Below are 11,495 nucleotides of genomic sequence, written 5' to 3'. Positions count from 1 at the left end.
ATTGTTGTTTTTATCTTCCTATTTTTATTTTGTCACTAAGTCATTAAAATGATTATGAGTATTTGAACTTCCGGAAAATTTCCAAATGTTCCCATTGTATCGCTACAGTGCAATTTCATTTACTTTGTGTGCTCTTTAAATTCATTCACATATAATTCCCACAGATCACACTTTGGTGCTGCTGTAAGCATGGCAACAACTAAAGTAACATACAATGAAATGTGATGTGAGAATAACAGTGAGACAAGCACTTTAATACACGTTTGCAATAAATCTCCACAGCAACCACATGACAAATAACACTCAGGAGATTTGACAATGCCAGTGGGTTGTCTGCTCGCATCCTTATTAGATTAGCCAACATGCTCACTAAAAAATGCCATAAATGACAGAGAATCTTGGAATACTTCAACTTAATGCTTACTGCGCGAATTTTAATTCTATAAAAACAAGCTGAGGCATTATGATTGATTTTGAACGATGAACATGAAATGTTTACAATAAAATGTAGCAGAGATAAATACAAAAATTAAATTACAAATTTGGAAATAGGACAATAGCTCTCTTGAATCACGAAAGAATACAATTAAAACTAAGATGACATTTAACTTAAAACTAATTAGCTAAAAATTAAATTAGTAAAAAAAAAATAAATAAATGAATGAATACCAAGATAAATGCACATTACATTTAGTTTAAAACAATTATACAACATATCAATAACGTTCAGGACTTTGACAAAGTGTTTTGATAGTTGCCATTCCCCCCAATTATTTTTTTAAAACATGGATGGGTTTTGTCTGTTGTGTTTTGCTTATTTTTTTCGTGACGCCATGTAAAAAAACAATTACATGTGACGTACACGTTTGCGATTGGTTGTAATTTCTCAGTACGTTCCGTTTTAGCCGCGCTTTCTCAATACACCACGAGATGGCGCCGTCATCTTTTCTGTGACGTCACACGATCAAACTACTGTACTTTTAAAATGCTTTCTTTCGTTTTTTCCACTCCTCTTGGAGCCAAATGTCGTTTTGAAGATGAATTATGACGGTCGTCTTGAGCCAAATTGTATGTTTTAGGGTTATTGAAGCCCAACTTCTGAACCTGTACATGCTAATTAGACGTGACGTCAGCACTAAACCTAGTTAGCATCGCAAATGTAATTGCAATGGGGCGCTAACATTAGCATGACAAGAGCTGCTGACGACATGGCGGAAACAACCCGCGTTTACACTTAGGGAAGGAGGCTTTCCAGTGACCGAGAGTGTGAGCGTTCTCCACGGGGCTGACACAGGTGCTCCTCCGCTTGCTCCCCGGGTGCTCTCCCCTCCCTCTCCCGCCGCTCATTCGCTCCTCTGAGCGGCCCGGATGTGGCGCACAGGAGAGCAGCTCCCGGAGACCCAACATGGCGTCGCTGGCCCACACGTAACGTTGGCCGCCGCCACTGCTCTCACCACAATTGCATAGGCGAGAACCGGACAAAGCGACGGGACATGTGAGCTCTTCCACCTCGGCGACAAGCAGGTGAGTGCCGGCGTGTGTTTAGATTCCATTTTTAGCGACTGTAGTGGATGGTAGCCTGTTAGTGCTGGAGGAGGAAAGGGGGAAAGCGAAAGCTCGCCGGCGGGAAAGGCGAATCTCTCCCCGGCTTCATGTGTCCGAACAACTGGGCTTTGGCTTGACTCGGACCGCGCCGTAGCGACGCCTTCATGCGGAAAGAGAGCTGTCATTTGTGGAGCCGAACTGTGTGTTATTGTCTGGGCTGTCAGCTCCATCTCCGCGCATCGGCCGCTGTCCTTGGTAGTGAAGCGGGTGGGCATCACACACACACACACACACCCCATTCTGGATGGGGATGCGTGTTTTTGCATTTTGCATGCGTTCTTCCTGCTCTTATCAAATGCATTGCAAATAATCTGCTTTGTCTTCCTTTTAGCTATGTTCTGTTCTTCCACATGTGTCATGGCCACATCCTTTCCCCTGCTGGTACACTACTTGTGTATGTTTGCAGCACATGTACTGTCTGGCAAGCATGAAACATGGTGTACACACACACACACACAGTCAGCCTTCACTGTGTAACTGTAAGGTGTCAATGTAATCGAATGTAGGGCAGGTAAATAAAGGATGGCAGATGGCTGCTTTTCAAGTTCACTGTTACCACGAGATTAGAATAGTGTAGTCTAGAGGAAAATTAAAAGTGTTGAGCTTGCCGGGGTTCCCCCCCTCTCCTGCTTGCTAAGCTCATAATCGCACCGGGCGCAAACACTGCCCTAATGGAGGTAATAATAACTAAACACCTCGTACACAACATATCAAGCGCCAGTCCGACCCGCCAATTATTTGATTTCGGCCTTTATTTCTGGCATTGGAATGCGACCTTGTGGTTCCTCACAGAGTGGCAAGAGTGGTTAGCGATACAGTATTTCATGTATTTCCGTAGACGTCACTCTTCTTGACACCAGGTGTGTCATTCCACTTAAAAGAAATAATTGCCTCAGGCAGACCCGTGCTGTTTCCCATCATGAGAAAAAAATAACTTGCTCTGCTTCATTTTGCTAGTTATTGACAAACATGAGATGGAATTATTTGAGATTTTCCACAGGTGGATATTACAACATAGTTTCAGCACAGCTCATGAAGGGTGATAAGCTTTGAGTGTGCGAGAGCATGGCAAATGATTGACATCTTGTCTTTCTTTGATTGATTCTTCGTTGTCTGCTGCAAGATGGAGCCATGGGAGTGATTTATTTATTAAACAGATTTTAAAGTTTTATTTGCTTACCCTATATTTATACAGGTCAGGAGAACAGTTTCTCATTTGCAGTGCTGACCTTGCTACAGAAGTAATTTTACTTATGTATGAACTAACAGATTATTATACTATTTTACACAAATGTTGCGCCTTGCGGGTTAGGCTTATGCCAAAGAGTCAGAGTCAGAATCGCTTTACTGTCATTGTAGCGCAGGGTGCGACAAAAAAATTTAAAATCGTTCCCCCTACTGAAGACTCCTTCAGCCCCGATGTTTGTTTTTGTGTTTTATTGAGATGAAACAACATTGATTGTGTCAGACATATTGATGGCAGCTCACACAACGACGCCAGCCTGCCGCCCCCTCATTGACCATAAATTCAAGTGTGACATATGGCGCAGTTTAATCAACGTAACATGATACGCTCGTTAAACCTGGCAGCGCTCACGCCTGCTTCTCCGGCGCTGGCTAATGACCACTAACTACATTCTAAGTCCCTCTATGACATAAAGCTGTTTCAATATTTTGAATATGATGTTTCTTAGTCCTGGAATTCATGTGTGTTCTCTTTGCATTGGAACGATTTAAATTCCGATCAAACCTCTCGGGGAAAGTATACTACAATGACTAAGACCCACTGCAAATATTCATCGATTATAGATCCCGTCCACCTCCTTCTAATGTTTTTGATATACTTCCCTATATTAATAAATATACCTCAAAATAATGATCTTTTCTTATTGACGGATATAGATATCAATAACTCCGCAACAGTGAATGAGCATATCAGAAATAATGATAATAAAAATGATAATAAACAACATTGTTTTCATGGAAAAAAATAATAAGGACAGTTCTAAGTGAGCCCCAAACATTCGAACAGCAGTCCGTTTGCTACTTGGTAGAAGAGTTCATGTATGTACTCTTCACACTGGAGATTTACATAATGATCAAAGCTGCAGGGAATGCCACAGCCTACACTACTAATATGGCTCATAACCACTATCATATTCTGAAGACTGTACATTTTTCCCATTTCTAGATACTTAGCAATCATCTATTTTTGCTGTCCTTGGTTGCTCGCACTAAATTACATAAGATGGAGTCACACGGTGAATAATTTAACCAGGAGGAGGAAGTCGGCGGTTATGCATGCCGCCGCTGCTGTTACATCATTCGTAGCGGCATCTTTACGCTAGAGTGCATACCTGTGACCGTTTGGCACTTCAAAAAAATCCAGTTGAATGTTTTTTTTTTTTTTTAAACCTGGCAGCTTTGCTCCGGTTGCTTGTTATTTGCAAATTAGGCCCCAACCTTTGCAAATAACACTTGGAAAGGGCACAGATAGCCTGGTGAGGCAGATGAGGACAAGGGATCTTGTAAGGACTGACGAGGAAGATGAGATGATAGCAGGACAGGTGACCATGAATGTCTACATTTAGTTTGACATTTGTCTGCAAGACTTACTTTTATGTTAGTTACAGGTTTGGGGAACAAGCAATGGTGTTATGGGATGCGGTATTTTTGACTATTCATGTTCGGACTTGAGGATTTTTTGCAGTCCTGTGTGTTGTTTTGACTGCTGAATCCTTTTGACGCGTGTTACTTACTAAATGGGCAGCACCTACCGAGACACCAACAGTTTTGCTGTGCGTCGACTTCCCTGCTCTGTGTTAGCGCTAATCTTACATGACGATGAGTTTTGTGAATGTCTTTAGTTGAATTTCACATTTGATTGTAGACTTGGCGCTGTCTATGGGGCAAAACCAAGATTGTGAAAGCTGATGCTCATATTTTCAAATTTGGGTTTAGTCCGTGCAGACTACATTTATGCTAGTTAGTGATGTAACTAACATGCAAACCAGAGAGCTGTGCTGTGCGTACACAACAAGTACAGCACCTTAGCACTAAACGAAAGGGACGATAATATCGGTATTGCATGGAAGCCATTTTGAAGTTTTCAGTTTTTCCAACCCCGTACCTCAAGAGAATGCTGATGCCATGGCAATTTTCAGCATTTCCAGTGTTCAACACACACACACACACACACACACACACAGACTTAAGCTGTATACTTCCATAGAATTAAGAGACACATAACCTAAATCCTCTTCACATTTCTCCGCTCAATGAGGATGTTCTACTTCTTCTGGCAGTGTGTGTGTGTGTGTGGGGGAGGAGGGTTTGTGCGGGTGTGCGTGTGTGTTGCTGAGGAGGCCTAGTGAAGCCTGAACATCCAGCTCTGCCTTGGGGCCTCGGAGCGTCGCATCTGCCTCAGCTGCCCGACTTGCCTGACCCTTCGGGTTGAGGCAGGCGTGTTGTTTTATTTATATATTTATAAAAAAAAAATTGTTTTATTTATTTATTTAATTTTTTGGTCAGCTGGTGAATTGTACAGCTTCAGCAGGCCCTTTTTTTTTTTCCTGAGCTCAGACTTGATAATTTATAATTTTGTCAGCCAGGGAATTGCACAGCTTCGTTGTGTTTTTTTGCGCATGAATTTGCTTTTTAAACATATTTAGTATTTTTAATTTTATTAATTTTTATAAGATGTTTTTTTAAGACCAAGTAATGTCAATTCTGACATTTGTATGTGGATGCATTTTTCTTGTGTGACGACACTTGTTGAAAATGTGTGCAATGTTGTGGCGCCAAAGCAGGGGTCCTCAATCCTGTTCCTCGAGGGCCGATGTCCTCCCTGTTTTCCATCTCTTCCTGCTGCAACACATCTGATTCAAATGATCAGATAATCACCAAGGTGTGCAGAAGCTAGAGGGCAATCCTGATCATTTGAATCAGGTGTATTGCAGCACAAAGAGAGGGAAAACAGACAGGACAGCGGCCCTCTAGGAACAGGATTGAACACCCCTGCGCTAAAGCATTCAACTGATTTTCACCATTTCAGTTTTCCTCCTCCTTTGGTGGGCCTAAAATGATGTGAGTACGTGTTGTTTTATCAGCCGCTGAATTGCGCAATCCTCCTTCTCGTTTGGTTTAAAGTGCCCGGACTCGTCACCGCCTAATTCCAATTTAATCACCTTTTAAAGCGATACCTGTTTGGAACGGGTCGGGCCGATAAAGCCAATTGCTCCGGCGTCTGTTCCTTCAATCACTTTCTGCCGCTTTATTAACACCAACAAATGCCAGTTTTAATGACCGGCCCATGTACAATACGTTAGTCTCAACTGTGCCCGCCCAACATAAGGCTTAAAAGTTATTATGGCCCCAATTAGTTTGATTGTGGATGAACAAGTAGACTGCAGATGTAACCACACCCAAAACAAGCCTCGCCAAGGAGGAGAACCGGTCCAGCAGGGTAAATCTTTGAAAAACATCTCTTCAAAGCAATTACTGCAAGAAATACAGTTAGATTTCACTTTTATAAAATTTCCATATGGAAAACTGCTTTGCCTCTTCGCCACACGCCTTCTTTGTAAACAACTACAGTGCAACTCAGGCTCTGGTTAGGCGTGCCATTGCTAAAAATACGCTTTTGGTAGTTTGGTATGTAAAATTTGTTTTTGTAGTAGATTTCGGATAGTTTTGCACTTACCTGAATGGTTAATTTCTTCAAAGGGGGTGTTGCACTTTTCTGAAAAGAAAAGATTTGACATGCTCTTTATGCTTCAATATTCTTTTAATTTTATCGTATACATTATTTTGAGATTCGTTAATCGAACAATTTACATAGAATTGTTTCCTAAAAAGTAGACAAACTACTGTTTTATTTTCATAAAAAGAAAAATCAGTTTTATAACAGGGAATCTTGTATTTTTTTATCATTATATTTATTTGCATTCACTGATTTTTTTATTTTATTTTTTTATTTTTTTACTGCTAGTAGTTTTCCGTCTGTTTATGCTTAAAAAAAAAAAAGTTACCAGTATTGTTTCTTGTACCGTTACACTAGATCTATTTTTAGTGGGAAATTCATTTTATGGCTCTTTAGAGCTGATAAATTGATTGCTACACGTGTTCAGCACCGATCTCAGGTCAGTGTCTTCATGTTCCGCCCTACTAAGCGTGACATTGGTGTAATGTTGGCCTTTAATTGAATTTTTTTAATTCAAATTTCCTTGTTTTGCTGGCCGAGGGAATTGGAGTGGAGCAATCCACACGTGATGAAGACTCACGCATCCTGAAGGAATCAGTCAGCGCAGACGCTGTTCTGTTCTGTGATTTGAGCTCAGTCAGGTGGAATCGCATCAAAGCAAACTTGGATCATGATGTTCATTATAAGTCCGTGTGATTCATTATAATCCTCCGGCTTCATAACCCACTGGGTGGAGGGCCCTTCAAGGGAAGCATGTGGTCTGAGAGTTACTTGCGTGTTTTGCGCCATACATAGGAGAGGGTGTCGTTACACATTAATAAAAACCCCCGGTTTGACATTTGAACCTGGCCACAAAAATACAATCCTTTTATGGCTACCACTGAAGAAATACTATAAAAATGTGCAAATCATCAGATGAAAATAAATGAAATGAATAATAAAATAAAATATGAATAATAATATTAAATACAAAATTATTAGGGAAATAACACAAATGTAAAAAAAAAATGGATGTTTAACCGATTGCTGTTTCTCTTTCCGAACAAGAGAATATCACAAACTGTGATTTTTGGCATCATGTTTCACCACATGTATTAACACCGGCACTTTGAGGCATGTGGCTTTTCTGCAACCGCAACCATGTTGTTGTGCTCTTCTTTTGCAGCCAAAGAACTGTCATCCACCCTAAATATAGCTTTGATGCTGTACCGTCTTGCAGATAAGTGCGTGCGTATGTGTCGGGACACTTTTAGCATCTTAACGTATACCGACAAAACCTCAGGCAGTCTCATTTAAGACGCTGCTGGGTAGGGCAGCACGGTGACCATATTTGGCACTAGTTGCTGAGCAACCAAACGGGAGGTAGCCTGGTGGTTTTTCCTGCTTGTTTTGATGTTAATCGGACAAATCGGCAAGATCTGTTAATGTTCTAATGGAAACGCCTCGCTTGATAAGGAAGTGGAAACGTGATACAAGTGAAACATGTTTGGATTTGCTGTGGCCTATTTTGTTTTAAAAATCACATATTTATCGTTAAAAGTCATTTTTCAATGCACAGCGCTTGCCCACAAGACACGGTGTTGCGTTTCTGCACAGCGGCATCACTTACAAATTAAGTGGGTCGGTTGATTGCACACTACGCTGTACTAAGTGCAGTGTGAAAAGGCTTTTAACCTCCATTTGTGATTTTCTTTGCGAGCGCGCAAACCTTCTGTACACACGCGTGAGTGAAGCTTGTTGCCTGAAGACCTTGTGATATCAGTTGCTCATGACGTAGCACAAAACGTTAGCGCAGATGCGGTGGCTGAATAGATGAAAGCGGTTATCCAGTGACACAGCTGTGCCCTCTTTGATGCTCAGGCATGAAACAGCAGGAAATGAGTTCCGAGTAGAGACGGCGGTACTCGGAGGAAAAAAAGATGCACGCCGACGAGCGTGGCACGCTAGTAGCTCGCTGTTACCAGCAGCGGCAGTTGTATTTTTGCATTTAGTGCAGATGCTCATATGTCTCCCCTATGGTGGATTTGAATCCCTCATCTTGGGAACTCCCACCATAGCCTCTTCTTGCTCCTCAGTTCGAATTCGCACACATCGGCGCACGCAACCGCATCGGGACACTTCGTGACCCTAATCCAGACGTGTTATTTCGGCGCATCGGTCGTGTGAAATCATGTGGACTGGTATGAGTCTACTGCTCACTGCTGAGAACCTCGGGCCGGCAGGTCACACCGGGCCTGTAGCTCCATAGTAATACTCACAATCGGGACACAGAGAATCGAGAAGCTCATTGATGAGAAGATGACTGCATATTTCATGCACCGGTAACCATGTGATTGCTGTACGACGTAAAAGTGGTTGTAACTCTTTAAAGGTGTCGTGGAAATTCATCCAAGTGTCTTACTACCGCGAAGCACTGATTTGTTTTGGTTCTGACTGACTTGGAGGTCTTCCATAGATAATTGTGGATGTTACTAGGCCAGACTCTTTGCACCGAGTAGTCCTAAAACCCAACTGAGTTTCTCTTTTAGAGTCATGTTTTGTGACTAGTATGTCCTCAAGTCATGCTCCTTCCTGCTCCACATCATGAATAATGTACGTCAGTTCACAATGATTCTTAAAATAACTCTGGAAATAAGTCACGACAGCAGACGCACACCCAGAAATGTCAAGTCCAGTCCAACCCGGAGTCGCCGTCAGACCAGCTTGTCTCTTCCAGGTTTGTCAAGCCGTCAAAGCCGAAGCGGCGAAGGGCCACCTGAGCAAAAGTGCAGCTGGAGTGGTTACAAGCAGTGGCCTTGGAGTGCCCTTTGAAGGCATCCAGCTCTCCGCTCACCTCCCCTACCATTCGGGTCATAAATATTTCCGCCTGCTCTTGTGCTTGGGGAGCCGGCGAGGATTACAAGAGTGACTTTTTTCACCCCCCCCAAAACATATACACAACCTTTAAGCATCACTTTGAAGAGACGCGAGTGCTTATGCATCATTGACTCATCCCTTCTAGCTTAACATGCAACGTAAAAAGAGGACAGCTCGGTTGGATTCTCTTCTTTGTTGTTCGCTAAATTAGATAATAATCATTCCAATTTGAAAAGATAATACACGAGAAGGGCTGAGGGGAAAAAAAAAAAGTCTTCCACTGAATTATGACCACACGGTGCTTGTTAAAACGTCTCCAGCTAACTTAGCTTAGCACAGCTTCCTGTTTGCGTCTCATTGCTAACCACTGTGCGAGTGAAAGTTGATGTGATAATCATGGGAAATGTGGACCAAAAATACAGAGCAGGCCAGCGTTTTAGTTGCGGCTGGATCGTTTATTGTATTATAACAAATTGGATTACGCGTGTTTTTGTTTGTGGTTACACGCCATGTTTTGAGCAACGCTGTTACTCCGAGTTTTGGCCTCGGCCCACAGTGGCTGTGTTTGGGATTTATGAGATAAGAGACAAACAACTCACACTGAAGTCATATCCTTGAGAGATGTTACAGATGGCACTTGACCCAGTGAGAGCGAATAGCAGACATATAATAGCTTATTTCAAAATTAATATGAAATTATTTCTTACTTTTAAAGGGGCAGTCAACCAAAAAAGAAATTCCCTATTCCGCTTCCGCAATTCAATTGGTAGCTTTGACATTCCGACGTTTGACGTTGTAGAATCATAGACTCCGTGTTGTAACGGTCGGTCAAGAAAATGCTCTCGCAGTGGGTGATTTTCTGCCGAATATTTGCTACTGTTTGCTTGTTGCAGAACTGAAGCCACGTGGCTCCAGGATTACCACAACCTCCGCTGCTCAAGATGGCAGTAATGTAGGTCAACAGGTATAAGCTTCCATTTACTGTCTGTGGATAAAGACGGTCGGAGTAGAAAAGGGGGTCGGGGGGTCGGGGGGGGGGGGATAAAGGGGCCGCACATAGTGGCGTTCTGATCAATGATTTATAAGTTCCAACGTATCTGTGCAGACTGATTCTGCGGCCTGTTTGGTCAAGATAACCTCGCCGCATTGTGTTGTGTTGTTCTCCAGAAAAAAAGGGGGAAAAAAAAAAAAGAACACACAAAGCCAGACGTCACTTACATTTGTGTCCTCTGTCAATCACAAGCTCCTAGCAACCTGTAGTAAGCCACCGAATACACACGAGCTAATTTGAAGCCTCAATCCATTTAGCATTTAAAAGACGAATTGTAGCGAGTTAGATTTGGTCAAAGTGTGTAGATTTATGATTTACAGACTAAACGCAAATTGGGATCAAATTTATACCCGCACTGTAATATGGTTCTTTGTTAGAACAACTTTTATTTACTTTTCCTTAAAAAAAAAAAAAAAAAAAAAAAAAGACAAACGCAACAGTGTAAAATCGTTCCAACTTACAATAAATCATGAGCGCTGCTGCCCAATTCCTGTTGTCTTCATCTTCTCCCGTTTGTCCATAAGTGGATGGTCACGTGAACTTTTGCTCTTCCCAAATCGAGGTCACACCAATGTTCTTCTTTGCGAGGATTAACACAGCAAACGGCGAACGGGACATGCGGGGAAAATCCTGTTGGTGCGTCATCTGTCAAAGCCTTTTTTTTTTTTTTTTTTACTATTCTGCTTGCTAACCTTGGCCGGAGCGAGAGAGATTGATTGTGTCAGTGCCACGATACCTCACTCATAAACTGCAGTTTGCTGCAGCTTGACCGATGCAAAAATCACGCAGACTCAAAATTGCAGCAGAATAGCAACAATTTCCTTTGTTTTTTGTTTCGTTTAAAAGTGAAATTTTACAAGTATTAAATTGTAATTATGCCAGACAAAATTCACATTTTTTTAAATGTTAGGAGAATAGTTGAAATTTAGTAGAGAAATGTAAGGTTATGTGAGGAACTAATAATTATTTGAATAAAGAATTCTTTGAGAATTAAGTCAGAATTTCCAAAGAAAAAGTCATTTACAAATGAATAGAATTCAATTTTGCAAGAAAAAGTCGACATCTCAGAGAAAAAAAAATCTGCATAAAAACTTTTATCTAATGAGAACATTACAATCATTCCCAAGCAAAAGTTGTTACCTTCTTTAACATTTTATTTTGCAATTGCCAAGAAAGCTCTTATTTTTGATATTACGTTTTAAAAAGCATTTTCAGGAGGAAAAATGTATTGTCGCAAAAATAGTCCGAATTTCATCCAAAATATTAGTTGTCGTAACAATA

At 41.5% G+C, this 11,495-nt stretch overlaps 1 protein-coding gene across 2 annotated transcripts in view; it reads left to right on the top strand.

Moving 5' to 3' along the window:
* Positions 1 to 1,171: 1,171 nt before the first annotated feature.
* The window catches only part of pak5 (p21 protein (Cdc42/Rac)-activated kinase 5), a 39,468-nt gene continuing 29,144 nt past the window's right edge, over positions 1,172 to 11,495 (top strand). For both annotated transcript variants that reach the window (XM_088286492.1, XM_088286491.1), the window contains exon 1: positions 1,172 to 1,524. The gene's annotated coding sequence lies outside the window, so the exon portion shown is untranslated. The remainder of the gene's footprint in view (positions 1,525 to 11,495) is intronic.

The sequence above is a fragment of the Idiotropiscis lumnitzeri genome, chromosome 21, assembly GCF_059441095.1.
Source record: "Idiotropiscis lumnitzeri isolate Australia: NSW breed Sydney's pygmy pipehorse chromosome 21, RoL_Ilum_1.0, whole genome shotgun sequence".
NCBI lineage: Eukaryota > Metazoa > Chordata > Actinopteri > Syngnathiformes > Syngnathidae > Idiotropiscis > Idiotropiscis lumnitzeri.
Note: the sequence above shows the minus strand (reverse complement) of the source record. Positions and strands in the feature narration are given on the sequence as shown.